General features: G+C 52.4%; 1 protein-coding gene across 1 annotated transcript in view; it reads right to left on the bottom strand.

Moving 5' to 3' along the window:
• SMAD6 (SMAD family member 6) overlaps positions 1-15,893 on the bottom strand; it is a 77,662-nt gene that overhangs the window by 13,577 nt on the left and 48,192 nt on the right. The window lies entirely within an intron of this gene.

The raw sequence follows: 15,893 nt of genomic DNA, 5'->3' as shown, positions 1-15,893 counted from the left end.
GGCTCTGAACGGAAGAGCCAAAGAACAGGGTGGGAGGCTGGTTTTCTTTATTTGCAGAGCTCTCAAAAATAAGCCTCGTCTAACACCAGCCTGTTAATGTTTACCAACAAGACAGTTTGACCTTTGCAGGTCAAACACACCTGCCTCATTTGTTTAGGATAAACACCCCAAAATTAAAGCACCAGGGGCAGGGGCATTCGGCTCAAAAATAATCCTCCCATTAAATCCTTTTCTTTAAAATATCTTTTTGTAACACAAAGTGCATAATCCATGCCTCTTGAGTGAATGCAGAATCCAACTACTGGGTTTTCTTAAAGTGAGGGTTGCCCGAATCATTCTTGTATATTTCTAGAACAAACAGGAGTGCTTTGTAATAGGCAAAAGACTAATATTGACTGGAGAGATCATTAAGCCACAATTAAATACTAATATTTGCTGTAAAGAATGCAGTAACATGAGATTTAAATGTTCCCTGCAAAAACGTTGCAAAATGACCCACCGGCTTGGCAAAAGCTCACCCTTGCGACCAGGTCTCCTGTTTGTGGCTGGGCTACTGTGTGCAGCTTAAAGCAGCTGAAGCTTCTCCGTGTGTCCCTGCCCAAACTCCAAGCTGCCTGTAAAGGGCTGGCTTGTTTGATCTGGGGCAGGAGGTGCAGGGGAGGGAGCCAGTCAGTCTGTGCATCCCGTCAGGCTAGCAGGTGGACACAGTCCCACAAGACCTGGCCCCATGCTTCAACCCTAAGTTCAACACTGGTTCCCGCAGCAGCAGGAGGCCAGGCTTGGTTCCCGCAGCCCCTACAGCCCAAGCCAAGAAGGTGGCTCTGTCCCCCCATCAGTGGTGATGGTGGGATGCTGTTTTTAACCATGGAGGGTTTTCCAATTCTCCAAGCCCATTCATTCGTAAGTGACCCCGTTTTAGGTTACGGATTCTGAAGCTCAGAGAGGTGGGGTGACTGTCCTGTGGTCCTCAAGGGTTAACAAGGACGCAGGATCAGGGCTTGTCCCTGTCTTCTGTCACTGCCTCCCACCAGGCACCCTGGGAAGGTGAGACATCACCTCAGTAACAGTTTTGTATTTCTTAACATACTTCCTCAGCCTGTGTCTGAATACACACGGGCACATGCTGCAGGACTCCAGTCGGTAATGCATCAATAACATGAGAGTGATGGTCACAATGGTCAGCTGTGATTCCACCTGGTCTCCCATGGCTAACTTTTCAGCTAAGAGGGGCACATGGTTTGTTTTCCAGGATCCAGTGCATAACCCTTGATTTCTTCTAGAAAACACGAGAAGCCCAGGGAGACATCTGGGCTGGACCCAACTGATGGCAGTGCCCAAGTGCCTTCTAGAATTGCCTCCCCCTACAGAGGGCTGTTTGCAGCCATAGGGACCTGAGTCATAGTGGGAGAAAGGAGTGCCTTTCCTGAATCGTGGGCAGGCACGAAGGGGGCTCTTGGGAAAGGAGCCTGAATAATTGTGTCTACTCTAGCAGCAGTCTACTCACGCCTGGCACATGTGGGAGAGCTTTGCTAAGCAACGACCCTGCTTACAGTTGCTGCCTGCACCCTTTGCCATTGCTGGGTTGTTCCTGAGGCCTCGTCTCCAGTCACCCCAGGGGGGGTCCAGCTGCTACTAAGCACCTACTGTCTAACATGCAGCATCTCATTTAACCCCGAGAACAATCCCAGGTGTAGTCTTACAGAGGAGCAAATGGAGGCTCAGGGAAGTTTAAGCCCCCTGCCCGGAGTCACACAGCCAATTGGTGTGAATCTGAACCCAGGGCAGCCAGACTCCACACCCACTGTTCCTTCCATTCCTCCTCAAAGAGTGTGTCCCAGTGGGCACTCGGCTTCTACCCTAGACCCAGCTCCACTGGGCGGTCGGGGCGGTCCCCCTCCCTGCCATCTCCCACGGGTTGTGACTCGTACCTCCTCCACCGGGGCTGGCGCCGGCCACGCTGCACCCCCCCCCAACCTCTCCCCTTCCAGGGGGCACAAATGGCCCTGCAGGCCGCCAGCGTCTGCATTCCTGGAGCACATGCCCAAGTTGGGCCCACTAAGGAGGATCCCAAGTAATTCGGCCCATAAATCATGGCCATTGTGAATTTCCCTTTTAGCCACAGGCAAAGTCAAACTTTTCCTTCCCCCACTGCAGTTAACCACTCTTTGTTCACTGTATCTCTGCAGTGGCTGGGGGCCTCCGCCTGGCTGGGGGCCAGCCCTCAATTATTAATTAATCTGGGAGGCGCAGGTTGCATTCCTGGCCACCTAACCACTTCCTCCTCCGTCGGTAGGGGAGCTCGCAGGCCAGGCCCCTTTAGTTGTATCACGCGTCGCACTATATCCCAGCCCTATCTTGTGGCCGTAGCTGCAAGAACAGACGCTTAAAACCAGAGTTAAAAATAACAGCAGAAAACCCAAACACACAGAAGTCTCCTTTTCCAGCTCCATCCCCAGCTGGGTGCCACCATCACCATAATACCATGCCATGCCTCGGTTTCTCGTCTGTGCAATGGGGAGACGTTCCCCCGACACACAAGGCTACTTACTGTCTGTGTGCGCATGTGCAGAAAGGGGTAACTGGTGAGCCCTCCCCTGAAAATTCTCACGAGCCAGAAAGGGAGACACCAAGACTTAGAGCTGAGAGGCCATCTGAGGCTGGGCTGGGCAGGGTGCTGCCTCTAATTCCATCTTGCTTTATCCTGACCAGATTAAGGCAAGTGACAGGCAGGAGACATAGAGCTCAGGTTTATTAGTCATTCAGGAGCATGCAGAGATGGGGACGAAGAGGGTGGGCCCCTCTTTGGGTCAAGTCTTTGGGAGGTCTTTGCATGAGCAAACACCCCCAGAAATCTGAGGGTCAGCAGAACAAGGTGACCACCCTTGGTGTGAAGGTATAGCCCCCTGTGATAGTGGGATCCAGCCGGGAAATCAGAGTACAGGTCTCCTAAGACCAATGCTGCATCCTTGGACCAAGTAGGATCTTTTTTTTTTTTTTTTTTTTTTTTAATGTTTATTTATTTGTTTTTGAGAGAAGAAAGAGAGAGAGAAAAGGAGAGAGAGAATCCCAAGCAGGCTCCTTACTTAACGGATAGCGCAGAGCCCGATGCAGGGCTCAAACTCACGAACTGTGAGATCATGACCTGAGCCAAAATCAAGAGTCAGGCGCTTAACCGGCTGAGCCACCCAGGCGCCCCCAAGTAGGATCTTTAATTCCTAATTAGAAGTAATGCTGAAAGACTCATGCCAGTGCTGGCTGGCGGTGAGACCAGTGAAGGACAAAAATGGTAGAGGGAACACACTTCAGATGATAAAAAAGGATAAACACATATTTGTTGTTGCCGGAAACTGTCATCAAGCATCACTTGGTCATTTTCCTCCTCTTCTCCTTCCTCCACTGGCCCCATCCACACCCCACAATCTGTCAACTTTACCCAGAGTGTCCACAGGCCAGTCAAGCTCTGGGGACAACACCAGCGGGTACAGCCTAGGAAAGACCTCTGGAATCTCATGCTTTATCTACTCCATAACTTGTCTGCTTTTGATCTGATAAGACAAATTATTTTTTTCCCCCGGAGTCTTCACGTAGCGTTGACACTCTGGGGAGGAAGGGACACTTTTGGCTTCCCTTACCCTAAGCACTGAGGCTTTTGGATAAAGCATGCATGCTGCCAAGATAAATTATTGTGCACATACAATAAAGTACCATTAATTAGGACTCATAAATCCAGAGTTTGTAATAATTCCGAAAGCAGCTGGGTTGAAGTTAAAAAAAAAAAAAAAGAGTTTTGATAAACAAATGCAAAATATAAATAAGGTTCAGGAGAACTGTTTATCCTACTAGGACTATATAAACAACTAGCATACCAATTACAAATCGCTCTTATCTGTTCACTCAAGCACATCTCCAAATGACCTCCAATAGGAAACATTACCCGGTTAGCATCACAGTCCATGGTATTTGAAAATCACAAAACTCGGTTTCTTAGACAGCAGCCTTTCCAATCACCCACCACCCAATCTGCCTGCACTGGTGAGGAGTCCCTGAGTTGTCACTGTTCCCTTTCCGTGTATCTGGAAAGAAGCCACTTGGACGGCTGAACCCCCACAGGACCCCAGGGTCCTCCAGCAGCCACCCAGGAGGCAATGTAGTCCTCGGCTCTGGCACGCCAAGTTGCCACCCAGTAATCTCCCTACCCATCTTAAAGCAGCAGCGCTTCCTAGGGCGTTGGGCCAGGGGACCCAGCCAACTGGGGCATTTGCACGAGAGAGCAGGTGAGGAGGGGCCCCGCCCCACGTAGAAACCCCTCAGGCGTCAACTGCAGTCAACTGCAGTAGGTGAACCGAGGCCGGTCACGGCCTCCTGGGTGATTTACGAATAAGCCAGGCTCCATGATTTCTCTCCCTGGGAGGCAGCTGCATTTTCAACTCCAGGGCATCAATACTGTTTTCTGGGGAGCAGGCAAGGTGAGGGGCCCGCAGATAAGCACAGGGAGCATGGGGTGGCAGGAAGAGGCCCCGGGCGAGGTTGGGGAGCCGTCAAGCTGAGAGGGTGTGTTGGTCCTGGCCCGTGAGGGCCAGACTGCAAGGCCCCAGAGAGGCGGGCAGTGGGCCAAGCTGGAAATACCGAGGGCTGCTCCAGCTCAAGCAGACGGCCCTGCCAAGTCGGGGAGGCGGCACTGACGGGGGAATGGCAGGTTCCGGCCGGGCGGGTCCCCAAGGCCACCGAGTCAGGAGCAACCGCCTGTGTCTCCGGGCACGTGGGGGCTAGAGCCGTGCCAGGGAGACCCAGAGCCGCCAGTCTCCCTGGGGTGCCTCTGTCCTGACGCTACCCTGCGGCCCGCCAGCCTAAGGACCCCTGAGGAATGTGGAGCCCCTCCGAGTGGCACTGACCTTGGGCAGGGAGTCAGGCCCAGCCTCCAGGCCAGAAGATTTTTCTTCTCTCCCCACCTTCTGTCTCCTAGCTCTGGAGGGGGGGCCCAGCCGAGCCCCTGAGACCACCGCCCATGTGGGGCCTGCTGCGACTGGCCTTGTAAGCATTTCAGACACCTCCTGGATCACCAAGACCCTGACAGCATCCACCGGGTGATGGAACCAGCCTCGGAGGGGCTCCCAAGGCTAGCGGGGGCCTCTCTGCTGTGTCCCGTGGGGCAGGGAAGCCAGGCATACTGGTGGATGCTTTTTCTCTGATGTTCCAACTCCTCCACACCTCCCTCCTGGGCTTCAGCAGTTGCTATCAGTTAAGACCAACGAAAACACTGAGGCAAGAGGCTTACACATGCATGCATCCTGCCACCAGAAGGACATTCTGCCACGGATGCCATGGGCTCTGTAACTGACCCACAGTTTGTTCAGAAGGATCTCCATGCATACATTTGGAATCTCAGCATGACTTGGTTCAACCCTTGCCTTCCTCTTGGCCTTTTACCATCAAACCAGCAGGTGGACTCACTTACTTCCAAAGACTCACCAAGAACCACATCCCAGCAGGTCATTCCTGCCAGCCTGAGCATCTCTTACCTTCCCAACATGCCCCCCCCCCCCCGACTGCTCCCACCCAGGCACCAGAGCTGCCCTGCCCAGGACCCCCACCCAACATGTGGAGCTCCACCCTGCAACCCTGAAAGCAAATTCCCTGAGGGGAAAGAGTGGGTCGGATGTTTTCAGGAACCACTCATTGTGGCTTTGGGGTCCAGCCAACAGAAGTACCACGGAGATGCGAGAAGCGCCCTTGCTGAGGAGGCTGGGTTTCTCCCTGGCGCTCACTGAACGCCTACTGTGTGCGAGGGCGCAACAACACGGGCTCCCTGGAGGAACCGGTCCTTCTGGGGTGAGGCAAGTGCTGGAGGTCCAAGTGGGGAGCAAATGACGGAGATGTCAAAGGAAATCAGAGAGACTCTTGTTTTTGTAAACATCATTCCTTCTGGTCAGTTCCAAGTTATTTAGTGGGCTCTACACACATATTTTTTTCCCTCAAACCAAAATAGCCCTCCCTAAGACTTCCAGTCTGAGGGGAGTAAAAGAAACAGCATAAACATTCCTTGCAGCTGGCCTATAGGAGGAGAGCACCAGCCTGGGCCTGTAACTAACTGCAAGCCTGTGCAAAGCCCCACCCACTGTGAGTTCTGAGGATCAAGTCCCTGCTCCCCCATTCAAATGGATCCTCTGGGGATCCTCTGGGGAAGCCACCCACCACCGAACGGGTCCTGTGAACATCTGGAAGTTGATGGGGGGATGGGGGGTATGCCACTCTTGGATCGGTAGAAACTCTGAAAATTAGAGAGCTATGGAACATGCTAACAGCAACATCATGCTATTTCAAAGAGCAACTTGGAGGAAGTTAGGGGAAATCAAAGACTTCTTGGGGCACTGCTAAATGTCACTGCTACAGCCCATTCAGCCCAACACCTTCCCTCTACAGAAGGGGAAACTGGGGCTCAGAGAACAGAAATCACTTGCCAGAAGTGAGGCAGCAGGGCCGGGCCTCACAGTGAGGGCTCCCTGTCTCTGAGGAAAGACTTGGTCCTCAATACGACCGGGGCTCAAGGAACAAATAATCCTGACGCGTCTGGCCAACACGAATTATTTTTGCAAAGGGGTCTGTTTGTTTGTTCTTGTGGGTAACAGGGAGAGAGTCCTTCCTCGCTCTGCTGTCAGAGCAACCCCCGCCTCTGCCTGAGAAGCGACCCGCCCCGGCTGGCCGGCACCACCACAGACTCTCAAGCAAAGGATGTGCGTTGCAAAAATGGGGCAAAGTTTCCTATTCTGAAGATAACATTGTAAGACACAGGAAGTCTGTGAGCAGAGCCTGCGTTTCCAGAAAGGTCTCTGCACACCCATTCGCAACCACTTCCATTGTACATGGTTTCTAGAGATTCGAGTCTGGGAGATGGGGGAGGAGGCGTGGGGACAGGGCTGGGAAGGGGTAGGAGTCACTGCCAGGTAAGGGTCCAGAGAGAAGCGGCTTCCCAGTCGCCCAGGCTCCCTGGACCTCCCTGCAGCGCAGACCCCACTCTGAGGCCCAGCTTCCTAACCTGAAAACTAAAAGGGTTAAAAGCGTTTCTCCTACTTTGGGCCCTTGTGTCCAGATTCCCAGGCCCCGCCCCTGGAGATTCTGATTCATGGGTCCTGGGTGGAGCCCCAGGGAATCTATGTTTTCAACAAGATTTAAGAGGCCCCCTTTCTGGCTGATAGGTTATGATCCCACGAGTGGAGGGCTCAACAGCCTGGCATGGTAGGGAGAGAGCTGGCTTCTTTGAGGGAGGAATGACAGGGACAGGAAGGAGACCAAACCGAATGGACTTCCTAGCATTAGACGGACGTGGCAGTCCCAGCGCCAGGCCGGGGGACCGGCAGGGAAGGCGACACTCTGGAGCCACCGCGGATGGCCCTGACTCAGTGCGTCTGGGTGTGTTTGAGGACATAGCCTCGGGTCAGTGTGCACCTCCACGTGAGACTTGGAATCAAGGACGTCGGTTCAAAATCCCAGCTCTGTCACTGCCTAGCTGTGTGCAGCGAATGGCCTTAGCCTCTCTAGGCCTCGGGTTCCCCATCTGTGAAATGGGATCAAAAGCACCCACAACAGACAGTTGTTGGATGGAGACTTCCGCACTAACAGCTGACAAGTCCTGCAAGCTCCCCATGTGCCAGGCACACCCAGTTCCCGTAACAACCCTAGGAGGTGATGTGAGGAAGTGCCCCATTTTACAGACAAGGAAGAAACTGAGGCCTCCTAGCCAATCCAAGGGGATGCCGGGATTCATAAATATTCATTCCCACCGCTCTGCTCCCAGTGGGTGTGCGGCAGGCGGAGAAGCTCTCCACAGACACCTCCCACAGGCACTGCCTGGAACCTACGCTGACTCCTGGGGTGTCAGGAGACCAGACGCACCTCTGCCCTCAGAGCTCCACGTCCAGGGAAGAGAGAACACGGCTACCAAAGGGCACTGTAATGCTCATTCATAAATGAGGGGCATGAGGCAAAGAAGGGCGGACTCCGAAATCCATCTAGGGGAGTAGGAGGGGGTGTAAGGGATGGGGAAAGAAAGCGCTGCTCCAGGGGCGAGGTACAGCTGGGGCCATGGCACTCAGGCAGAAGAAGACAAGGCAACAAACAGTCTCCTGCGGCCAGATCACACAACACGGAAGGGCGTGTGGAGGAAAAAACAAAACACACAAACAAAAACACCCCAGCATACAGAGGTTGGCTAGGTCCAGACCACACAAGACCTTGAAAATCCAACAGAGCACTTGTGGTGTGGACAGAGGGAGCCACGGAAAGGTGGTGGGCAAGGAGGGTCAGGGCCCTGACAGTTCCGCACTGTTTCATGGGTGCACACCCTGCACCTCAAAAGACCACCAGCTCATCAAGAGCAGGAACCTTGGCTACAACTGGGTGCAATTAATAAGAGGAGACAGGTAGACTTCATAAGTGGGAATTCTAGGACTGTACAAAGCCCCCAGCGCTGAAAATACAGAGCTTTTTTCCCTGGTCTTTGTCAAGCCTATTTAGAGACTACTCTGGTTTTAAAAATCTAAGGGGTGAGTGAAGACCTAATATAGCACAATGGGACAAGCATCTGTGTGTGTGTGTCTATATACATTTATGTATGCATATATATGTGTGTATATACGTACGCACATGTGTATATATATACGTACGTATGTATATATACGTGTGTGTCTGTATGTGTATTTATGCATGTACATATGTATGTATATGTGTGTATATATGTATGTACATGTGTGTGTATATAGGTATGTATGTATATGTGTGTGTATATATGTTTACTTACACGTATACATATGTATCTATGCATATGTGTGTATGTGTGTATATATACACATGTGTGTATGTATGTATACGTATGTATGTCTATACACGTGTGTGTGTGTGTACATATCAACAAGTGTACAGTGTTGTTCATAATTCTCTGGGTCTCTATCCACTGGATCTGTCAACTTCCGAAAGCACTTGTTTCATAGGGTCCTCTTCTTCTGAGGGTTTGTCATATTCTCTTTTAATTTCTGTCTTCGATTTAGATATTTCAAAACTATGCTGTTAGGTGTATAAAGGCTCTTGATTATTATATAGGGTACTGACCATTTTAGCTTTGATCTAAGTCAGGGACCAGCAAAAAACTAAATTTGGCCTACCACTCGTTCTGATTTAAAAAAAGTTCTACTGGAACACAGCCACGCTCGTTGCTTTGTGTGCTGTCGGTGGAAGTCACGATGGCAGAGTGGAGCAGCGGGGCACTGCGTAGCCTGCAAAGCTGAAAATGTTTATTATCTGGTCCTTTACAGAAAAGTCTGCCAACCCTGGATCCTTACAAAATGTTGCCTTTTGTTCCTTTTTAATGCGCCTTGCCTAGAATCCTATCATCTCATACTAATATTGTTACACTTGCTTTCTTCGTGTTTCTTTGTGTGTATCTTTTCTTTTCCATCCTGGTAGTTGCAACCTTCCCCTATAGTTTTGTTGAGGTGTGTCCCTTCTGGAAACCCAGCATATAGCTGGGAGCTTTTGTCACATTTGTTGTCACTAGTGTTTGGACTTGCCATATTATTATCTGGAGTGATTGGGGTTTTTTTTGTTTTTGTTTTTGTTTTAATCTATCATGTTTTGTTGTTTAGAGTAGTTAACTCCCAGGAGGAAAGTGGGGGGGGGGGGGGGGCGGGGGTGCGCAGGGAAGAAAGGAAGACTTCTGCTATCAGTGTATTTTGAATTTTATAGAAAGAGAATATAACTTTATTACTTGTGCAGTAACATCATTTTATTTTTTATCTTATTTTATTTGAGAGAGAGAGAGGAGAGAGAGTACATGAGCAGGGAGAGGGGCAGAGAGGGAGAGAGAGAGAACCTCAAGCAGGCTCCATGCTCAGCATGGAGCCCAATGCAGGGCTCGATCCTACGATCCTGGGATCGCGACCTGAGCCGAAAGCAAGAGTCGGACGCTCGCCCGACTGAGCCACCCGGGCGCCCCCATTATATTTAATAACAAAAAGGGGTTTGAGGGAACCAAGAGTCATGAACACACAAGGATCCGGATGATGAATTCTTCAGTCAACAAGAGTTCCAGTCACACTTTCCTTCCCACCGCCTCCACCCGCAGACACAAAGACAACAACAACTTTATATAAATGGAGTTTATATAATGCGCAGTTTGCTTCAGGGAGGGTCCCGGCCCTCTCCGTCAGACTGCCCAGAAACTGGGAAACTGCTCCCTGAGGTCACACGCGGCCGAGGCGGCCGTCCCTCCCTCCCCCGCTGGCCCCGGCCAGGCCATCTCCACGTTTCCAGAGGGCCCGGTCCCCGGTGCCCGGCCCACTGCGCTCCCTGCGGCTCTGTTGTCTTGCCAGCACTTCCTTCAGCTCAGCGGACATTCCGGCATCCAGGGCGTGTGTGCGGAATGCGTGCTCAGGGCAGGCCCAGCCCGGCGCCCCCAGCTCTGAACTGCGGCCCCTGCTCTCCTGCCAGCCCCACCTCCAGAAGCAGGGGCCACGCAAGGCCTCCAGGAGACTGTGGGCGAGGCCCCGAGAGGGGTCAGACTCAAGATGGACCGGCCCCCAGCCTGGCGTCAGGGGCAGCCCCCTCCTAAGACCCACCGGTAGGAGCCATCAGGAGGGATGCCCTGGGTTCACACTGGGCCTTCTCTGGACCTCTGCCCCATGATGCGAAACAATGTGTCCAGTCTCTCCTGACTCCACGTGGGCCCCTGTCCCTCTGGGGGACTCCTCATTAAGGAAAGGGTGGCTGGAGGAGGTCCCCAATGGAAGGGGAAGGGGCGTTTCCTGCCATGTCTGACACAGATGCTGGGCACCCAAAGACACCTCTCCTCCCGTGTCCTTCTCTGAGCATCGAAGTTGGCAGTTGGTGAGGATTTTTTAGAAGCATTCCCTAGGCACCTGCTGTGCTTTATGGGGGAACTTCTCACAGGCTCCTCCTCCATTAGATTATCTCAACAGTCTGGGAGACAAGGACTACATCACCCACACTGTACAGATGGGGAAAACGAAGCTCTGAGAGATTAAACAATTTTTCCAGGTCACAGAAGCTAGTTGACAGCAGAAGCCCTGCCCCAAACCCCAAGAGTCTCAGGACTCTTGGTGGGGGATTTTTCCACTACACATAGCTGCCTCGATAGACATGAAGTAGAACTTCCCTCCCAACACAAGAGGGTCAGGCTCAAAGCGCCCCCCTGGAGAAGGAGAAAAGTCACTCTCCAGGGAGAAGAAACAGCCAAAATAACCACAAGGCAAGAACTCCCAGCCCCCCACTCTCACCTCTGTCCAGAGGAGCCAGTTTATGCCTCAAGCCGCTCTGCTCCTAATTTGCTGTGTGACTTTAGGCAAGTCACTTCCCCACTCTGAGTGTCCATTGCCTCACAACAAGAGGTTTGGACTATGAGATACTCTGATGTTCATTCCAGCTCCATCACTCCAATTCCACCCATTCCTAAACGTGATTGAGTCTCCACTGGAAGATTCTGCCATGGTATGGGACCCCTCCCCTTTGTGGATATGTGGGCCGGAGGGGAGGGCAGACAGAGCAATGGAAAACAAATATTTTCAAGGGATGGGAGTAAACACCGCTGTTGGCATGGCAGGGCCCATGGAGTTGCTGAACTAGAATCCTGAAACCGTTAAAAATAGGAAAAGAAACGGTACAGTTCACATATTTTGCAAAGCTAAGTTAAATCAACATCTGCAAAAAATATCCCCGTTAAACGGAATAGCAGGATTTCATTAAGTAAATTGCAAGTTGGCAAAAATTCTGAAAGAAAGGGGAAAAGCCACGGGCTGGCCTGTAATTTAAACCTTATTTTAACTGTGACAGCATGACTGCAAAGGGCTCCGTTTCCAAACAAAAGGAAAAAAATAAAATAAAACCTAAAAAAAAAAAATTTTTTTTTTTTTTTTAAAAAGGGCCTCCTGCACTCCCAGGCACACCCCTCCCCCTAGCTTCCACGGACCCACAATATTTTCAGTAATTATAACGTTACCTAGTTTTCCCATGGATGTAACAAATGAGGGACAGAGAGGAGGGGGAGGTGTAGGGAAGAGGGAGGAAAAAGTGAGCACACAGACAAAGTCACCATTGTCACCTCTAATTAGGTTTTTTTTTTTTTTACCAAAATGGCTTGAAGCACAGAACTCTGGGAATCTTTTCCTTCCTCCAGGAGGCCTTTCTGTTTAACCCCACTGTGGGTTCCCTTGGCTTGAAGCCCCATACAGAGGTGGGGGCCGAGCCCGGCGTACCCAGGGAGGAGGGGTTTCCCCTCCTGCGCTGCCATTGCCCTGCCACCCACCCAGCCCCTCACCTGGGGCAGGGCTCCTCCTGCCCCTGGGCCTCAGTTCCTCATCCCTGAAAGGGCGGGTGGGGGGAACGGTGGCTCCTGGCCCAGGCCGGTGCTGGAAGGTCAGTGGTGAGCAGCTGGTGAAACACGGGGCAGCCGTAAAGCCCAGGGATGCGCCGTGGGCTCCCCCACCTGGAGCCCCGAGGGCCACTTCTGCAGGTTGGCAGATGGCTGCCGTGGCCATCTCACAGACTGGCACGCAATCGGGGATACAGCCTGTGACACTCGGACTCCTGCCCTACGTCCTCCACCCAGCACCCCATCCTCCTGCTCTAGGGTTTCCTGGGGCGTCATCCAAGGATGACCTTAGCAAAATACTATCCTTATCATGAAAGAGGCTGGATCGGGAAGGGATGGATGATCTACTCAGTTCTTCAAATGTGTTTTCTTACTTAGCAGCGGAATACTGCCCACCCCTTCTCCCCCGTACAGAACCTCTCTGCTAAGCCCAGGACCTAAGGTAGGTAAAAAAAAAAAAAAAAAAAAAAGTACAGCTACCCCACCCCTCACGCTTTGTAGCAGCACTCACACGCTTGAAAACCACAAATCCAGGTTGTCACCTCTCCTCTCCTGGTGTGAAAGGGGAAACCGAGGCCTAGCAATGGAGAATGACCGTGGTTTGTTGGTTTCAGGGCAGGCGTGGCCCTGCACTCAAGCTGACAGAGCCTGGGAATCCATGAGGGCCTGCCTGGCCCCTCCCTGTGAGCAAACAGGAATTTCTGCTGGATCCCCAGCCTGATGGTGGTGACTGCTCAACATGAAAGTGACCCTCAGAGCTGGGCCATGACCCCCACACCCCTAAGGAGCTTTTGAAGAGTAAGGACAGCCCTGGAGCCAATAAAGAGTTCTTTCCTGTGCACAATCCATCAGCTGCTGGAATTTTCAGAAAATCCAAAGATGGACTTAATGAGTATGTAATCCTTGTAGGCCCAGAAAGGGAAAGGGGCTTGCCTGAGGTCACACAGCATGTTGAGTGGTAAAGGGGAGGGGGGATTAGGGATAAGAACAAAGCAGCCCATCCCTAGCCCCAAGTCTTACCTCTGTACCCCCAAACCACCCCAACTCTTCACTGCTGCCTCTTCAGGGCCCCATCCTGTCCTCTGCACTGTTGTCTTATACAGACCTTTATTTAACCCTTGCACTGTTACCTCAAGTGGACGTGTGCCTTTTCTCTGAACCTCAGTGAACTCACCTATAAAATGGGGATTATAATAAACTCCACTCCTTCCCCCCAACCCATGGTTGTAAGGGTTAAGGGAGACACCCTACATAAAATGTCCAACTCTGTGCTAAACAGCTAGTAGACACTTACTCTGCATAACCCTACAATGCCTGGCACAGAAGGCACCCACCTGGTAACATCATGGCTGAGGGACAGAAAATAAAGTGGGCACATGCATTTGCTGAGCTCCTACCAAGTTCCACTGGATATACTTCACATGAGGAATCCGGGTGCACTGTATGTGTGTGTCCGTGCGTGTGTGTGGGTGTGCGCGCAAGGTGGTCAGGGAAGAAGTAAGCGTGAACCCCCATCTATTGCAAGCTGCAGCTAAGTCTTTGTGCAGAGCAGCGAGCGCCTGCCCATTCCCCAGGTAGTGTCACCGGGAGCCTAGCAAACTCTGACCTTCTTGCAAGGATGAGTTTAAGCTCCACCCCTGCCTTTCATTTTAGGATTGCACAAGCAAGAGACCAGCCCCCTCAGTAAGAGTGGCAGCGGCTGAGGGAGTCCGGAGGACACAACAGAGCCAGATGGAGAGAGACGAGGGTGTCTCTGGGGACCAGACAACAATACCACCCATTTTATGGAGCATTTACTGTACATGTGTGTATTAACTCGTTCCCCTGAGGTCAGACTACCATTATCCCTACTTTATAGGAGAACAAATGAGCCTGTGACCCCCCCCCCACCCCCACCATGGGGAGTGGCGAGGCTGACATCTGACCCCAGAGCATGAGCTCCCAGGAACCCCACATGCTGCCTTTTGGGACCCCTGTTGATGAAGGCAGGCAGTGCTAGGAAGCTGGGCAAGGAGATGAAGCCTTGCATCACCCAGCGGGGGCTCTTTCCCTCAGCAAAACCCCGTCCCCACAGATCTCCAAAAGAGTGATGAAGCCCTTGCAGGAAGAGGAGAAAAGCATTTTTGAAAGTTTCCTCCCCGAGTCTGTGAGGACCTCTGGGGTGGGGGTGTCTGAGCTGTGCAAAGCGGGGGGCAAGTACCGAATCCCACTAACTATCCTACCACGGCAGGGGGCTGGAGGTCCACCACGGTCGCTCCGAGCCAGGGAGCACCGGGAGTTCCAGCCCAGTCCCTAATACAGTGGGACTCTGGACAAGTCACGTCCCCTTTTGGGCCTCAGGTACCCCATCTGTGGAATGAAATCTTGAGTGGAGTGATGTCTGAGCTATCAGACCCATGAAGCAAGACCCTTAGAAAAGGCTGCCCAGGGATTTGGGAGAGGAATGGGCATGCCCAGGCCACCCTGGCCACACCTGCTTGCCCCTGGCTTACGTCAGCGGTTCCCAAGGGAGCCAAGGAAGGAGGAGTAGGGAAGGCAGAAGGATGGTACCCAAGTGGCGGTGCTGAGGGTTCTGGGAGCGAGAAGGAGCCCCTGGGGCTCCTTGGAGATGCCCGACTCACAGAAGGCCCAACTCTGTCCAGATCCCACGGCTGGGATGACACAGGTCAGGCTGGGGGACGAGGTGGCTGGTACCGAGGTGGGCACTGCAACCATCCCTTCCCACCGTGGGCATGCCCTCTTAGAGGACCGCAAGCAGCCCCAGCACCTCTTGTAGATCTCAGATCCTAAAAGTGCCAGGAAGTCTGATCAGGCCCCGGGGCCTTTGTGGCAGTGGCCTGGTAGGCTGAGGAGAGGTACGAAGGAGACAAGGGGGCTTTAGAACCTGGTCTGTGAGACTGTGGACACCAGCTATCTCCCCTCTCTGGGGCCCACTGACCTCATCTGCAAGACGGGAATAATTGAACACACTTCCCAGGGTTTTCTGTTGTAGGGAATTCTGTAAGACAACATATGCCATGCACAGCACATGTGCTACATGTTTGGCAAATGCAACTGTCCTCTCCCTGTACCTTTTCCCTGGACTGCTCCTCACTTGCCCCTTGCCCAGGGCTAAACGTCACCTCTTCCATGAAGCCCTCCCACACTCGCCTAGGCAATCCCGGCTGGGATCCCACAGCAATCTGTTCAGGTCTTTATTACAGACTTCTGTATGCAATTTTTAACTAGGTATCTGTTTCCACTAACTGTGAGCATTTTGTGAGAAGAAGCTAGAACCACGGCAGAGAAAAGGGAGTGATGGGAGGCCATCTATCCTAGGGAAAGAACTCAAAGCACAGAGGTGATGTGACTCCCGGTAGTGACACCACAAGCCGGGGCCAGCAGCAGCCTTGATCCCCCGTGTTCTGAGCACTGGCCCAGGGCTTTCCCCCCAGAACCCTCTATGTAACAATGTCTGTGGTCTGTCCCAAAGCAGGAGGGCACCTCCCAGAAAAGGCTTCTGGCAACGACCCCGGCC

Source organism: Puma concolor, chromosome B3 (assembly GCF_028749965.1).
Source record: "Puma concolor isolate L17-30 chromosome B3, mPumCon1.1.hap2, whole genome shotgun sequence".
NCBI classification, from domain to species: domain Eukaryota; kingdom Metazoa; phylum Chordata; class Mammalia; order Carnivora; family Felidae; genus Puma; species Puma concolor.
Note: the sequence above shows the minus strand (reverse complement) of the source record. Positions and strands in the feature narration are given on the sequence as shown.